Source organism: Mesoplodon mirus, assembly GCF_964341445.2.
Source record: "Mesoplodon mirus genome assembly, chromosome: 3".
Taxonomy (NCBI): Eukaryota; Metazoa; Chordata; class Mammalia; order Artiodactyla; family Ziphiidae; genus Mesoplodon; species Mesoplodon mirus.
The window spans coordinates 137,364,971-137,382,990 of NC_138978.1; the positions used below are offsets into that span (position 1 = coordinate 137,364,971).

At 38.4% G+C, this 18,020-nt stretch overlaps 1 pseudogene across 1 annotated transcript; it reads left to right on the forward strand.

Moving 5' to 3' along the window:
- The first annotated feature begins 804 nt into the window (after positions 1-804).
- On the forward strand, positions 805-15,230 carry LOC309799253 (ferritin light chain-like; annotated as a pseudogene). The gene is made up of 2 exons: positions 805-873; positions 14,713-15,230. The product of its transcript is annotated as a ferritin light chain-like (transcript).
- The last annotated feature ends 2,790 nt before the right edge of the window (positions 15,231-18,020 follow it).

Sequence of the window (18,020 nt, forward strand, 5' to 3'; positions counted from 1 at the left end):
CCTCTGCTCTGAGGCTTTGCCTTTACCCTTCTCTGATTACTGCTCCAAAAGGGTTTCCAAGAACCGGGAGTATTTATGGTTTCACTTGCTCCCAAGTCCTTGGTGGAAAAGGATGCTTGCTTTCTGATTCTTACTAACTCCACACTCACATTGTTAACACAAAAATCATCACTTAAAAAAATTTCCTCAGCTTCATATTTCATCTGGGCCAACACTGAAAGAATATTTTCAAAGAAACAATATCCTCTCTCCTTTGCTCTTCTGAGTTTCACGTTTTTACCTCCAGTCTCATTTTCAACCCTTATTATGGGATGCATCACCAAAATAGAAGAAAGTTCTTTCTGCTTTCCCTGTACCAGCCAATTATTCTACTTTGTTCTGTCTCTAACGAACAGAATGCGAAATCAACACAAAGCCTGATTATGAGACCTCTTCCAAGGGAAAGGTCTGAGAGTTGTCTATTTACTAATGAAGCTCAGTGTGTATTAAGGGTTGACTGAAGCAATCATCAGGAATTTTCATCCCTTAAATTAGTGTTTTCCACCAGAGGCACATCGTTCATTTCAGATAATATAACTTTTAAGTTCAGGATACAACTGGACAAAAGAAAAGAAAAAAAAGTAACCAACACAACATTTGCAGTAATAACACAGTAACAGCTATCATCCTTCCCTGAGGAATTCAGCCTACTTTATGGACACAATTTAGTACAAACTCACAAGAAAGCTAACAAAGCCCAAAACCACTTCACAAGAGTGTAGAGAGGTAAAGGTCAAAACTTATTACTGCCAGGCCCAGCAGACAATGGCACCTACCGGAAAGAGCACAGGACGGGAAAACCTGGAAGCCTGTGTTCCAGTTTCGGTTATTCCTGTAAGCATTGGTATGATCTGAGTGAACTCAGCCTGCTCTGCTTTTTCCGTTTATAAAAACCTACATCATCCTCTCATTAGAATGAAATGCCGCATCTGAAAAGTTGCAGATCTCTTTAGGAAAGAAACAAAACTCATGTTTCTAACCAAAATGGAATAATTCAGTCAATGGAGACATAATAAAAATCTGCCATAAAGCAACTGTTTACTTGAAATCTATCTTTTGTGGTGTATTTATATGGGTAAGGAGTGTATGGATATCATAAGTAGAGTTACCAATTCTTCCAGAAATCAAGGTCATTGAGTTCAGATTCCAACTTTGACCTTGACCCAGGCTTACAGAGATGTAACATGTGCCAATACCTCATATCCACCATACATGGGAGAAACAAGGTATGCAGACAGATCTTCTTCTAAGTACCCCATATGTAGTGGTTTTAATACAGGGTCTCAGATTCGTTGCCATTCTTCACATCCAGACGTGGGCATTTCCCCTTGAATTTGGGCAGGCTTTCCATGGCTTCAAACAGTAGAGCAGGGGTCAGTAAATTATGGCTGGTGGGCCAAATCTAGGCCTCTACCGGCTTTTATAAATGAAGCTTGATTGGAACACAGCCATGTTCCTTAGTATATGTATTGTTTGTGTCTGTTTTCACATCACAGCAGCGGAGCTAAGTAGTTGCAAAAGAGACTGTATGGCGTGTAAAGCCTAAAATATTGACCGTCTGACACTTTATGGAAAAAGGTCTCCAACGCCTGCAATAGTATAAAGTGATGCTATGTAACATCTAAGACTAGGTCATAAAAGGTCATGCAGCTTTTGCATGATTCTCCTGGAATGCTTCAACCCTGAACGCTCATTCTTGGGATACTCTATCTTGAATCCTAACTACCACGTTATGAGAAGTCCAAGCCACATGGGCAGCCATCTATAGGCACTCCAGGCAACAGTCCTTGTTGGGCCCAGTCTTCAAGTCATCCCATCTCAAGGGCCAGACATGTGAATTAAAATTATCTAGATGATTGCAGCCCCAGCCATTTGAATCCTCATGAGCTGAGGTTTCAGACATCAGTCACAGAGTAGAGACAAGCCATCTCCTCTGCGTACTGTTTGAATTGCTGACCCACAGAATCTGGGCACATATTAAAATTTTTGTTTATTTCACCACTAAGTTTGGACTTCTTTATTATGCAGCAATAGATAACTACAGCACTGTGTCTGTACACAGGAGATCTACGTTTCACAGAGCACATACTTTATTTATTTATTTATTTTTTTGCTTTAAAACAAATTTAATCAGTTATACATATACATATGTTCCCATATCCCCTCCCTTTTGCGTCTCCCTCCCTCCCTCCCTATCCCACCCCTCCAGGCGGTCACAAAGCACCGAGCTGATCTCCCTGGAGCACATACTTTTAGATGTGAATGTTGACTGCTCAATTTCTAAGAAGAACGTATACACACATATAGGTACAAAACATTTATGTATATGTAAATATTAGACCTATATAAACTAATCTATATTATCCATAAAATGAGGGGCCCTTGATAATGGCTAACATTTCTTTTCAGTATTTATTGTGTTCCAAGAACTGATAAATTCTTGCATTGTATGAATTTTCTCTTTTAACCCTCATAGCAACTCGCTGAGAGAAGTAATGTTATCTCTATATTATAGATGAGAAAACTGAGGCAAAAACAGATAACATGCTCAAGAGTACTCAACAAGTAAATTTTAGAGTCAAGATTGGAACCCAAGTTCTCAAGGTTTAGATCCCTTACTCTTAGTCACCAAGCTATATACTGAGTAAGGAGATGAAAGCTGAAGCCATTACCTCATGCTCAAGAAGTTAGACAGAAACTTAGCAGGCATGGTTGAAAGAAAACAGGACTTGGAGTCGTAAGTCCAGAGCCTGAGTTATGAAATGAATTCTCCTCTCATCTAGATATAGGTTTGTTTTTAGAAAATGAAAAAGATCACTGCATATTTTGATGGTTAATTTCTGTACTTAATGATTACAAAAGAATGGAATTTTACCAGGGAGCTATTTTGTAATGACATAACTTATTGATTCAAAATCAAACCTTTATTATAAATTCTTGATTCAAAAGCAAATCTTTATTAAGTCTCCGTTGCATCAGAAGTCTTTCCCATTCTTCATTTCTTTTAAAACCCTTTCCTGTCTACTCTTGGCCAAAGCTTGAAGCCTAATTTAACATTTGGAAATAAAATAATGAAATAGTCACAACACAGCAATGCCAATGCCTACTGAAATGGAAGCTCTAAATAATTTTTCAGATAATTTAGGAAATTAAAAATATTTACATCATAGATGCAAAGAGAGAAGTTACTTGTGTAATAAAATAAATGGTGAGACAAAAAGTTTCTGGTCAAGTAGGTTTGTTTAAATATGAACACTAATTTGAGCTCTATCCCGGTGCTAAAACCCAGTGACAGGTTGCATACAGTTTCTAAAGGGATAGTTCAGTGCATTGGGTCAAATTCATGCCATAAAATGTGGTATTATTAGTAGTACTAGAAGACAGAGTGTGACTGTCTTCTTTGGGACATAGATAAAGACCCCAAGTTAGACAATATCAAGGACAAGTTATGTAGAAGAAGATATTGTCTCAGTCCTTGGAACATGTCATCCAGGATTGAACAAGAGGTAGATTTATTATGAAGTACATGAAGCCAGAGACAGTAAGCAATGAGTGGTAGTTGGTTAAAATAGACAGGTTTTAGAAGTAGAGGCAGGGATGTAGAAAACAAACTTAGGGTTACCAGGGTATTGTGGCGGGGAGGCTAAATTGGGAGATTGGGGCTGAAATATACACACTGCTATACATAAAATAGATAACTAATAAGAACCTGCTCTTCTTATTAGCACAGGGAACTCCACTCAATACTCTGTAACGGGCTATTTGGAAGTGACTCTAAAAAAACATAAAAGTGGATATATGTATATGTATAACGGATTCACTTTGCTGTACATGTGAAATTAACACAACACTGTAAATCAACTATATTCCAATAAAATTTTTTTAAAAAATAGGTTTTAAGAACCATAGTCAGGGAGCAGTGTGGATTGGAAAGACCTGGCAAGAAATATTTCTGCATCTTCAGACAATGTTCCCCAAGCTGGCTATTGCAAGGGTGAGCATTTAAGAGATCTTTGACCTAAGGAGGACAGGAGATTAACAATCAACCCCAATGTGCATGAATTATTCTCCTCTGTGTTATCAGAAATCAGATGGCATCCTAGAGCAAGGGTCAGCAGATCTTTTCTGTAAAGGGTCAGATAGTAAATATTTTGGATTTTGTGTACCATACCTCTCCGTTGCAACTGCCTATCTGCTGCTGTAGCACAGAAACAGCCATGCACCATACGTTAATGAATGGGTGTGGCTGTGTTCAAGCAAAATGTTATGTACAAAACCAGGAGTCAAGCGAGATCTGATCAGTGGGCCAGAGTTTGTGGACCCCAGTTCTGGGTCAGTGTTCACAGCTGAATGAGTCATGAGGCCTTAAGTTCCAGTTCTCATTGTACTACTTTCTACCTGGGTGAACTTGGGTTCATCCTTTTATTTATATGGGCCACTATATTAGTCAAGCTTCTCCAGAAAAACAGAACCAACAGCATGTGTATACAATGTGCCCATATATATTGATAGATCTAGATATCAATATTGATACCTAGATCTATATCCATATCTATATAAAGATAGAGAAAGAGAGAGAGAGATTTTAAACAATTGGTTCACACAATAATAGAGGCTTGGTCAATTCAAAATCTGCAGGTTAGGCTGTCTAGAGACTCTAGGAAGAGTTGCAGTTCAATTTCTGTAAGTCTTCTGGCAGAATTCCTTTTTGCGACAGGGAGGTCAGTCTCTGTTTTATTAAGAGCTTCAACTGATTGGATGAGGCGCACCCATACTATGGAGGATAATCTGCTGTACTCAAAGTCCAACACCAATTTAAATATGAATTTCATCCAAAAACACCATCACAGAGACTACCCTGGTGGCGCAGTGGTTAAGAATCCGCCTGCAAATGCAGGGGACACAGGTTTGAGCCCTGGTCTGGGAAGATCCCATGTGCCGTGGAGGAAATAAGCCCGTGCACCACAGCTACTGAGCCCGTGCACCTAGAGCCCATGCTCTGCAACAAGAGAAGCCACCGCAATGAGAAGCCTGCACACCAAAACAAAGAGTAGCCCTCGCTTGCTGCAAGTAGAGAAAGCCCACGTGTGACAACGAAGACCCAACGCAGCCAAAAATATAAATAAATAAATAAATAAATACAAATTGTAAAAAACACGAAAACACCATCACAGAAATATCCAGAATAATATCTGACCAAATAACCGGGCATGGTGGCCCAGACAAATTGACATAGAAAATTAACCACCTAAGACATAGTTTTGTGATCTTTTACTGAGAAATTTGACTTATCTGAACTATTTTGATAACTAGAAGATACCTTCTAGAGGTAACACCCTCAGGCTTTTACATGGTAGGCAGTAGAGGGAAAGAGCCCATTTGTCCAGTCAGATGACACCTAAAGGATAAAATTCTGTCTTCTCTTTCCAACCCACAAGGATGAATGCCAAAAATACATCACTTATATCTGCTTTAGCTAACATAGGATAGGCCTGGAACAGACCTATGCTCCCAGTAAGCCTCATGAAATGCTATTTCATTAAGGGGAGACTTTACTTGCTAAGATTAGAAGCAAAAGAGAGTGGTGGATGAAACACTGCCCAAGGATATAAGTTCATGCAAGGAAGCAGGAGAGAGAATGGGTATCCGAAGATGTGCACTCTAAGCCAACACTAATTCTAAAGCATCAGGTTATAATTCAGGGAGCACAACTGCTGGGGTTTTTTTCCCCCTCTTTTTTTCCCCCAAAGAGGGACAAATCAAGCATACTGACAAAGGAAGAGCATTAGTCACCACAGATAAATTCCTTTTTAGAGGTGATCTCGCAAATAATTTGGCTCAGTGTAGACTATGATTTGGTTCCAAAAACCATAAGCTAGAGCATTTCATTCCAGGTCCCTCCTCAAATATCCATGATAGGTAGAAATTTGGCATCAGTAGTTCTTGAAATCTCCCCAGGTGATTATAATATGCAACCAGGGCTGAGAATCTGGAGATGTAGAGAGAATTTAAATTCAACTTTAGTTAAACAGTAAAACAAGCTCTGACTCTACTGGCTGGAGCTAGAAAAGGGATATGCATTTACTGGGATGAGAAGATAAAGAAAACCAGGGAGTAAATCAAATGCTTTACACCTGTGCTTAGCTAATTGTTACTCAGATAATTCAGACAATCTTACAGCACCTGAACCCTGAAATTCCTTAGTTCTGTTTAAAAAAAAAAGAAACTCTTCAAGTAACTGAACTCTGAGAATCATGTAAATCATAAAGAAAAAGAAGAAATCTTATTTTTTGAATTAGTTGATTTCATATATACTGTTTCACTTTCATGATATTAACTAGTTAGCTTTCTTTCCATTTTATGTTTGAGGAAAGTAAGGCTTTAAAAATCTCAGTAATTTTCTCAAGGTCACTTGTTAAGGGTGTGGTAGGCAGCATAATGGCTCCTAAAAATGCCCTCACCCTAATCCCTAGAACCTATTAATATGTTACCTTACATGGTGAAGAGGACTTTGCAGATATGACTGAAGTTATAGACCTTGAGATAGAAAGATTATCCTGGATTACCTCATGGAACAAATCTAATTGCATGAGTCCTTAAAAGTAGAAAACCATTCCCAACTGTAGAAAGAGAAAGAGAGAGATGTCCTAATAGAAGCAGAATCAGAGATTCAACATTTTGGGTTTTGTAGGTGGAGAAAGGGGACTCTGAGTCAAGGACTACAAGTGACCACTGGAAGCGGATAAAGTACAGGGAACAGAAACACCCCTAAGAGCCTCCAGAAAAGAATGTAGCTCTGCCAACACTTTCTTTTTCTTTTTTAACCATCTATATTGGAGTATAACTGATTTACAATGGTGTGTTAGTTTCTGCTTCATAACAAAGTGAATCAGCTATACGTATACATATATCCCCATATCTCCTCCCTCTTGCATCTCCCTACCACCCTCCATTCCCGATCGCACCCCTGTAGGTGGACACAAGGCACAGAGCTGATCTCCCTGTGCTTTGCAGCTGCTTCCCACTAGCTATCTATTTTACATTTGGTAGTGTATATATGTCCATGCCACTCTCTCACTTCATCCCAGATTACACTTCCCCCTCCCTGTGTCCACAAGTCCACTCTCTATGGCTACGTCTTTATTCCTGCCCTGCCCCCTAGGTTCTTCATAACCATTTTTTCTTTTTTTTAGATTCCATATATATGTGTTAGCATACGGTATATGTTTTTCTCTTTCTGACTTACTTCACTCTGTATGACAGTCTCTAGGTCAATCCACCTCACTACAAATAACTCAATTTCATTTCTTTTTATGGCTAAGTAATATTCCATTGTATATATGTGCCACATCTTTATCCATTCATCTGTCGATCCTGCCAACACTTTTACTTTACTCAATTGAGACCAATGTCAGATTTGTAAGGTAATCAATTGACATTGTTTTGAGTCACTATATTTGTGGTAATTTGTATGAAAGCAATAAAAAACTATTACAGGGGTCCTACAGGAGCAAGGCTATATATTTATACTTAAGTATTTCTGAAATGAATTTAACCTTGTGATTGACAGCAGCAGCAGCTTCCAAGGGATCCCACCACACACCTGAGGCAAATGCAGCCTAATACAAAGCAGTGACAGCAGCAGGTCACTGCCCCACACTTGGGGTAGAGGGGGACTCGATCTACTGTAGCAGCAGCATAGCCTGAATGGGAACCCATCCTCCTGTGGCACTAGTCCCATCAACATTAGTCTAATCTGCTAGCACCTGCTGCACCAACAGACCCAACATATACAAACCCTCCAACTCAGCAGCATTAAGTGAGCCAGACTCAGTGTTTCCTGAAACTCATATCCAATGGCACTGGAAAGCCCAGATATCACCTAATGTTATGAAAACATAAAAAAAAAACAATAACAGAAGACTGGGAACTTCAGAAAGAAAAGGGGAACAATGGAATGGGTGAAAACAAATGGGGTATATATAAGAGACTATCATTAGCCTCATGAGTTTCTTAAATACTATCTGATGGTCAAAGCAAATATTATGACACCATCTGATGTGGTTCTCAATGTAGAGAAAGGAAATACTACAGAAAATCATACTTTAAAACTGGGGAATAGTAAGAGACTAAATGGAAGTAAAATTTTGGAACTTCACTTAAAGTAATAAAACACTGATTCCCGTAGGCTATGGTAAGTTACATATGTATACTGTGATGCCAAAAGCAACCACTAAGAAAACTATACAAACAGTATACACAAATGATTATAAATAAATTAAATTAAAATGGACTTATTAAAAAATGTTTAAGTAACCCACCAGGCAAAATAAGAGAAACACAGGATTGAGAAACTAAGGTAAAAGACAAAACAAAAAATAAAATGGTAGACCTAATCTTTAACATAGCAATAATTACATTAACTGTACATGATCTAAATAACAAAGTCAAAGACAGAGATTGGAAGAGTAGATTAAAAATTCACAAGCATGATCCAACTATATACTGTCTATAAGAAGTTTACTTTAAACATCATGATATAGGTAGTTCAAAGTAAAAGGAAGATAATGATATATCATGTGAACGTTAATCAGAAAAAGTAGGAATGGCTATATTAATATCAGATAAAGTAGACTTCAGAGCAAAGGAAATTATTAGGGGCAAAGAGGGTCATTACATAAAGATAACAGGAATAATCCACCTAGATGACCTAATGATACTAAATGTGTGTGCACCAAACAACAGAACTTCAAAATACATGAAGCAAACACTGAAAAAGTAGTAAAAGGAGAAAATTTTAAATCCACAATTATTATTTGAGACTTCAGCACAGCAATTTATAGAACTACCAGAGAGAAAAATCAGCAAGAATATGGAAGAAATGAAAACATCATCAATCAATAGGATATAACTGACATTTAAAGAACACACTCAGTAACAGCAGAATACATATTCAAGTGTCCATGGAATATTCACTCATATACTATATACTGGGCAATAAAAAGAACCTTAGCAGGGCTTCCCTGGTGGCGCAGTGGTTGAGAGTCCGCCTGCCGATGCAGGGGACACGGGTTCGTGCCCCGATCCCGGAAGATCCCACATGCCGCGGAGCGGCTGGGCCCGCGAGCCATGGCCGCGGAGCCTGTGTGTCCGGAGCCTGTGCTCCGCAACGGGAGAGGCCACAGCAGTGAGAGGCCCGCGTACAGCAAAAAAAAAAAAAAAAAAGAACCTTAGCAGATTTAAATTGTAATGTGCCTAAGTGTTGGATGCTAAGACTCAGAGGTTTTCTTATTTCTTTCATTTATATATTCATAAAAAAATTAGCAGATTTAAAAGAATTAAAATCATAGAGTATGTTCTCTAGCCATAATGGAATCAGACTAGAAATCAATAACAGAAAGACAACAGGAAAATCTTCAATCACGTGGAAACTAAACATCACAATTCCAAATAACTCATGGGTAAAAAAGACAGCACCAACGAAATATTTTTTAATGCATAGAAAAAAAGAAAATGGAGATATAACAGATCAAAGTTTGCAGAATGAAGTGAAAGCAATGCTGAAAGGGAAGTTTATAGCACTAAATTGGGAAAGAAAGTATTTCAAAGCAATAATCTAATTTTCTATATTACAACAGTAAAAAAGGAAGAGGAAAAGACACTAAACAAGCAGAAAGAAGGAAATAATAAAGATGAAATAGAAATCCATGAAACTGAAAACAGGAAAATAGGGGGGAAAAATCAATGAAACAAAAGGCTGGTTCTTGGAAATAAACAATCTAATCAATAAAGATCTAGCAAGACTGATAAAGATAAAAAGATGGATGGCACAAATCACAGATATCAGAAATGCAACCAGGGATACCATGACATATCCTGCAGGTTAATAAGGGACAAGTTGCTATGAACAAGTCTACACTATAAATTCAAAAATGTAGATGAAATGGACCAATGCTTCTACACTCAAAACTACCCAAACTCAGCCAAGATGAAATAGATAATCTCAATTTTCCTGTAACCATTAGAAACACTGATTTTTCATTTAAAAACTCCCAAAAGGAATATTCAGGCTTAGATGTTTCACTTTTACCCAAGACATAAAGAATTAACACCAATTTTACATGATTTGATAAGAAAGAGAAGTAGAAGGAACAGTTCCTAATTAAATTTATGAAGCCAGTATTACCTTGATACCAAAACCGGACAGGGATAGGATAGAAAGAAGAAAACTACAGACCAATATTTTTTATGAAATTGGCTGTAAAAATCCTCTGCCAAATATTAGAAAATTAAATCCAGAAATATATAAAAAGAATAATATACCATGACCAAGTGGCATTTATTCTAGTTATGCGAAGTTGGTTAAATATTTGAAAATCAAACAATGTTATCCACCATATCCAATAGATTAAAGGGAAAAGTCATGTGATCCTATCCAATAATGCAGAGAAAGCACTTGACAAAATCCAATCCCATTCATGATTGTAAAAAAAGAAGAAAAAAGAACTCCAAGCAAACTAGGAATAGAAAAGGAACATACTGAAACTCATAAAGATGATCTACAAACAACCTATACCGACATTATATTTAACTGTGAAAGACTGAATGCTTTCTCTGTAAGATCAGAAACAAGGCACGGATATCTGCTCTCACCACTTTTATTAAATATATTACTGGAGGTTCTAGTAAGAAAATAAGCAAAAATAAATAAATACATAAATTTAAATGTTAAAGTTTTAAAAAGTTCATTTAAAAGATAAAAGGACTATTCCTACTATGTTGAATAGGAAGGAATATATCCTACTGAATGTTGAAGAGTAATATATCCTATTATATTGCCTAAGGAAAAGTAAAACTGTCTGTGTCTGAAGAGGAGATGATAATCTAAATGGAGAAAATACCGAGGAATCCACAAAAAGCTTGAGAAATAATATTAGTTTGTAAATGTTTTAGAGTACAAGATCAACACAATTTTATCACATTATATATTAATAACAAATGTGTAGAAGCTTAAATTAAAATATGTGATGCCATTTACAACTGACCTAAATAAATACTTAAATACAAGCCCAATAAGACATTTATAGGACCTCTATACTGAAAATTACAAAATGCTGATGAAGAAAAATTTTAAAGTCCCAAACAAATAGGGAGACATACCTTGTTCATGGATTAGAAAACACAACATAATAAAGATGTCAATTCTCCCCAAGTTAAGAGGCTTAACACAATTACTCTTAAAATGCCCTCAAGGTTTTTGCGGATATAGACAAGCTTTTTCTAAGATTTGTATGGTAAGAAGAGGCTGAAGAATAGCTAAAACAATTTGTAAAGGAAGATTAAAATGGGAGGAATTAATCCACCCAATTTCAAGACTTCGCAGTAATTTTGGAGGGTAGATACATAGATCAATGGAATGGAAGAGAGAACCCAGAAATAGACTGACATAAATACATTTAACCTGTTTTTGACAGCAGTGCAAAAGCTATCAAGGAAGAGTAGACATTTCAAAACATGGTACTGAAACAGTTGGACATCCCTCGACAAAAACAAACAAAAAATGAACCTTAACCTAAACCTCCACACCTTACACAAAAATTAAATCAAAGTGGATCATAATCTTAAATGTAAAAGCAGGACATTTTTAGAAAAAGAAATAGGAGAAAATCTTTGGCATCTAGAACTAGGTGAATAATTCTTAGACTTGACACCGAAAGTATGATCAATAAAAGCAAAAACTGATAAATTGGATCTCATCAAAATGAGTTAAAAATGCTTCATAGAAGATCCTTTTAAGTGGATGAAAACTCAAATTACACAGTGGGAAAACATATTTGAAAATCCCATATGAGACAGATGACTTGTATCTATAATATACAAAGAACTCTCCAAACAACTTAAAAAAATCCAACTAGAAAATAGGCAGAAGACAGGAACAGACATTTCATGGAAGAGAATATACACATGGCAAAGAAGCACATGAAAAGATGCTCAACATCATTAGCATTAGGGAAATGCAAATTAAGACCATAATGAGATATCAGAGAATAACTAAAATTATAGTGACAACATCAAATGCTGGCGAGTACGTAGAAAAGTTATATCACGTCACTGGTGGAAAAATAAAATGGTTTAGCCACTCTGAGAAACAGCTTGACAGTCTCTTTTAATCCTAAAAGTAGATTCACCCTACAACGCAGTACTTGTACTCTTGAGCATTTATCCAAAAGAAACAAAAAATTAAGTTCCCACAGAAACTTACACATAAATGTTCAGAGCAGTTTTATTTATAATAGCCCAAAACTGGCAACTACCCAAATGTCTTTCAATGGATGAATGTTGAAACAAATTGTGATAAAATCTTATGATAGAATACTACGGAGCAACGAAAAGGAACAAATTATTAATATATGCAAAAATTAAAATGAACTTCAAGGGAATGATGCTGAAGAAAAAAATTTTAAAAGCCAATCTCCGAAGATTAAGTAATTCATGATTATGTTTACATATTATTCTTAAAATAACAAAACTGTGGAGATGGAGAACAGATTAGAAGTTGCCAAGGGTTAGAGATGGGGGTAGAAGGTACAGTGGGGAAACTTTGTGAGGTTTTTGTGGTCCCAGTACAAATAATACAGCACTCTTGGTTTTAATCCCTAAAGATGTTTAAAAACAATTCCTAATAAGAATTGTCCAGATATTTAGCAATGGCAGCAGATTACAGGTATAGCTCCCCAACATGACAACTTCAAAAGAGATTGTACTAATTCAATGCATATGTTAATTTTTAAAAGGCCAGTCACAGTACTTAAATGGTATATATCTTAACGATATTATTCTAAGTATCTAGTTATACCAGATGGACTAGCAGGATTTTCTGTACATTCAATCTTATTTAAGACAGTAAATCTTATAATAAGACAGTTAAAAAAAGAAAAAGAAAAAAAAACAAACCTCAACTACAGTTGGATATTCTCATAGGAAGATGAGGTGAAAAAGGTAGCAGTGGTTCAAAAGCTTAAGCAGTGGCACCTAAATTTGGCTGCATATTAGAATCATCTGAAGCACTTTTTAAAAACCCTCACACTGACTGTTGGTCATCCTAGACCAATAAAATAACTTTAAATCTGCTCAGACGATGCCAGTGTCTAGCCAGAACTGAGAACCAGCGGACTAAGCAGAAGGGGATGTTTCTACAAAGATTTCTTAATAATAAGTCCTTTCACCCAATCAGATTTACCTTCCCACAAAGGGGTAAAGAAGGCTAGATGTTGTCCATACTTGCTTCGCTTTAATTAGCACTTGTGACTTGCCCAAATCCTAGATCATGTTTCCCCTAAATTTCATGTTATTCCCTAAGTTTTTCAAACCCAGGGCTAAGGGGTTTGCCAGGATGAGATTTTAAGTGTTCACACAGGGGAAGTCCCTGGCAAACCAGGACAGCGGTCACTCTACATTGAATTGTAAAGCATCCTAAATAACCCTGCCACTGCTCCCAGATACTAGTCTGTGCCAACCAGTGGAGAAAAGGCATTCTCCATTACTACCACGGCAAATGCTGCTGTACTTGCCTTGGCTACTCCCTATCTTTTCCAGGCGTCACTCCCCTTCACCTGCTGGTGGACGCTTTGGCCAGCTGACAATGCAGATATTTTCAAACTTTAAGGTGAATAAAAATCATATGGAGGGCCTGTTATAACAGAGATCACTGAGCCCCACTAGAGTTGCTGATTCCATAGGGCTGGGATAGGGCCCTAAAACTTGAATATCTGACACATTATCAGGGGATGCTGGTAAAGCTGGTCAGGTTGTTACCGAATGCAGGTTCATGTGTCTGAAGCACAGTGAGGCCAAACAAACCTAAAGGTTGGAGTCTGGAGAAGAGAAAGGTTTATTGCAGGATCGAGCAAGGAGAGGGGTGGTCCGTGTTCCAAAACCCCTGAAATCTCCAAAGGATTTCAGCAAAGCATTTTTAAAGGCCAGGTGAGGGAGGGACATCCCAGGGCATGTGATCAGCTCGTGCACAATCCTCTGACTGGCTGATGTTGAGGCCACAAGGCAGGTAACATTATCCATCCTTAGGTGCCAGAAGGTCTGGGGGCTACATGCTCATGATCATCAAAGAGTTCATTTCTTCCATTGGGTGGTGGTTTTTAGCATCTGAAAACTCAAGAAATATGCCTGAGATACTATTATCTGAGTACTTCAGAGAGAAACTACAATAGAGGATATGGTGATGGGTCTGTCCTAGGAAGGCCCCATAGGGTACTGCTTGGTTACAAGGTGACCATACTTTGAGAACCACTGCTCTAGTGGCTTGGAATGTTAAGAAAGTAATGGAAGAATCCCTTCCCAGATCTAGATTCTAGTATCACCAGCTATTTTGGTGGGAGGAAGGGTAAGTTTTGTCCTTGCTTGGACTTCTTGTTCATTTATATCAAAGCCTATTTGAGGCAGTGCACTCGGCAGTCCTGCAGATCTGTCTTTTGCTTCAACAGTGTTTGGAATGAACAGACCCAGGGACGCTCCTTGCTCCAGCCCCCGACCACCCTCCAACCTTTCTTCCTTTTGCAACCTTTGGAATCAGACACTCAGCTATCCTCAGCCTCCAGGACAGGCCAACAGCAGTTTTTGAGCTTAGCTCCTTATCACTGATCAACCACGAGTTCCCAGGTTCGTCAGAATTATTCCACCGAGGTGGAAGCCGCCACCCACCGCCTGTTCAACATGCATCTGTGGACACTTACCTCTCTCTGAGCATCTATTTCGACAGCAACAATGGGACTCTGGACAGTATGGGCCACATTTTTCGCCAACTGGCTGAGGAGAAGTGTGAGGGCGCCCAGCGCCTCTTGAAAATGCAAAACCAGTGCTGCGGCCGCGCCCTCTTCCAGGAGGCGCGGAAGCCTTCTCAGGATGAGTGGGGTAAAACCCAGGATGCTGTGGAAGCCGCCATTCTTAGGGAGAAGAATCTGAACCAGGCACTATCGGATCTGCGCGCCCTGGGTCCTGCCCGTGCAGACTCCCAGCTCTGTGACTTCTTGGAGAGCCGCTTCCTGGAGGAGCAGGTGAAACTCATCCAGAAGATGGGCGACCACCTGACCAACCTCCGCAGGCTGGCTGGTCCGCAGGCTGTGCTGGGCGAGTATCTCTTTGAAAGGCTCACCCTTGAGCCAAACAGGAGTCTCTGAAGTCCAGCCGCGTCTGAGGAGACCCTCTGGCGTCAGAGCTTCTGCCTGAAGCCCCGCTCTGCAGCCACTAGGCAGCTTTGTAACCGCCCTGGAGCCCTCTCCCAAGCCTTGGACCAAATGGAAACAGTAACGTTTTTTGCAGAAGGAAAAAAAAGCCTATTTGAAATACAAACACAACAAAGCGAAAAAAAGAAATATATACATATATTCACGTTCTTTTAACATATGAATTGCCCCACTTTATCTGTGTGAAATAAGTTTGTTCCCATTATTGGGCTGGTTCTCAAGCTTTGCTGCTCGTTTGAATTACCTAAAGAGCTTGGAAGAAAAACATTGGTGTCTGGGTCCCAGCCCCAGAGATTTTGATTCAGTAGGTCTAGGGAGGAGCCTGGGCACGGGGAGGTCTCAGAGTTCCCCAGGTGATTCTAATGTGCAGCAACTTTGTGAACCACCTCTTGGCTTCAATGCAGCTAGTCATCAGATATTAAATCTAAGACACATGGACTACTAGTGCGTGAGCTCTGTTGCTAGGTGTATTCCATTTTCTTCCTCCTGGAAGATTCGTGCCAGGGAAAATGATTGATAGTTGTGTTACTTCTCTGAAATGGATGGAAATTTCCAATTAGCGTGAACAGGGGAGGGTGAATGGGTGAATGCAATAAGGTGTATCATTTACGTATTGCCCTATGTGTATGGCTAGAAGCTTTTGCAACTGAGGTCTGCCCTACTTTTCATGCTAATGGTAATGCTTGTCCTCCTAATGCAGCTGTAAACTTTATAAGCCCATAGGTAGACAGCATCACAAAATATTTACCCCTCCCCACTGGCCCACTCTCAAGCTTCACTCCCCTTCCCCAATACACAAATGTGCATCAATGCGCTTGAGACCAATATCAACATACTGACCTTCAATTCTTCTACTTTGCAGCTTCCCTCTTATCAGGAGATGTCAGCATTTAGTGCAAGGACAAATGCTTGCCTCTTGAGGAGTAATGTAGACAAAGCCTCCAAGAGACAAATAGCCCTCAGGGAGGGGGAAAAAGTCTTTCAAAAAGGTTGATGCCCAGAGGAGGCATTTTCAGTCATCTCAGCTTAGAGGTCAAATATCCAAAATTAAAAAGGTTAAAAAAAAAGAAGAAGAAAGCAAGGAAGAAAAGAAGGAAACAATTTTCTTATCTCATAGTAATAAGGCAGTTTTCCTTAAAAAAAAAGACTTAAGACTTAAATTCTCTTTCCTAATCAAAATGTGCTTTTCCATCTTTAGACTCTTCCTCTTATATCCTGTATTATTCATGATGTTTAATTCTTGAAATAGCACATGGCTGAAAACAGAAGCTAACCTCTTGTTCACTATGAATTAAATCTTCTTTTCCTAGGACCCGTCTACAATGTACAATTTGGGGTTGGCCAACATTATTTTCTCTGAAATACGTTACAGCATTTTGCCTTTTCAATATATAGTTATACAATACATTGTTAACACAACATATTTAATATAGTCAATATAGTAAATACAACTATAACACACATGATATGATGCCACTTTGGTGGTTTTCTTCATCCATGTAATTCTGAAATTTGACAGTATAGTTTTCATATTCTAATGAGCTGAGTATTACCTTTGCAAGGATAGAAAAATAAAATAAATTCATAATATTCTTGTGTGGTTTGCCCCTGGGGTGGATTACCCTAATGGGGGGATATTTGAGCCTTTCCCCAAGTCATTAAAAATCCTCCAGCGAGCAGCCCCTTGTCCTCTCCAGGGAGTGGGGGGAAAGGATCTTTAATCATAATAATCCTGGGGGGAGAAATCTCGGAAATAAGACATCTGCTTCTGTGCCTTGTTGTTTTGCAGAATAGCAATGATTGCCTTAGCAGCTTCTATTGCCATATGTATACAATAAGTAAATGAACAGAAAATTGAATGAACGCATAAAAGAAGGATAAACCCACCCAGCTTAACAAACCCACTCTCTCACCTGCTGTGCCCTGAAACATGAAAGAAAGAATCACGGGATCATAAGGATTAATAAAATAACAGTCTCTGTTAACAATATTGACAGGAGGTATAAGGATAATTTGTCTGATGTGGGACCAACAGCTTAACTAACTGCTTGATTCTTTTTTTTTAAGGGCAATTCATTCATTTATTGTTTAAAGATTGCAAGACAACATCTGAATTTTTGTAGCACAATTTAAATGTTTTACTTTTTTGATAAAGCAGAGTATAATAGCAAAAACAATTAGTTTCCAGTAATATCTATATCTCTATTCAGAATTAAGTCTTCCACAGACATGTAACCTGGAAACAAAAGCCTGTTACAATAAGCAAAGCTTCAACCGAGTGGCTACTTTTCAGGCCAGGGAAAGGTTCATCCCTATAGGAGGATGATGTGCTATGTAAAATGGCTGCAAGGTCACAACCTTGAGGGCGTTGGAAGTCTAGTATCCTATTCCACATTAAGTAGTTCAGGGAACTTCAAACGTCCGTTCATCTGCAACCAAGCTGGCAACCTTTAACTGCTATTTCAAGCAGGTAAGAAATAAATGAAAAGAAATCCCTACATTGATGTTCCTTGATTTACACTGTTAAATGGTTCATTAACATGTAATTCTGGCTAAGAATTACATTTGAGACTCCTTGCCCAGATTTTGGTTAACAGTACAAATCTTTCAGAAATTCATGTTTTTATTAATCAATAATTTGTCAGCTAGGATACGTTCAGGCATCAGCTGCAACTTCAAAATAGGTGCACTGCCTCAGCGCTTTGGAAAGACATAATCTAAAAC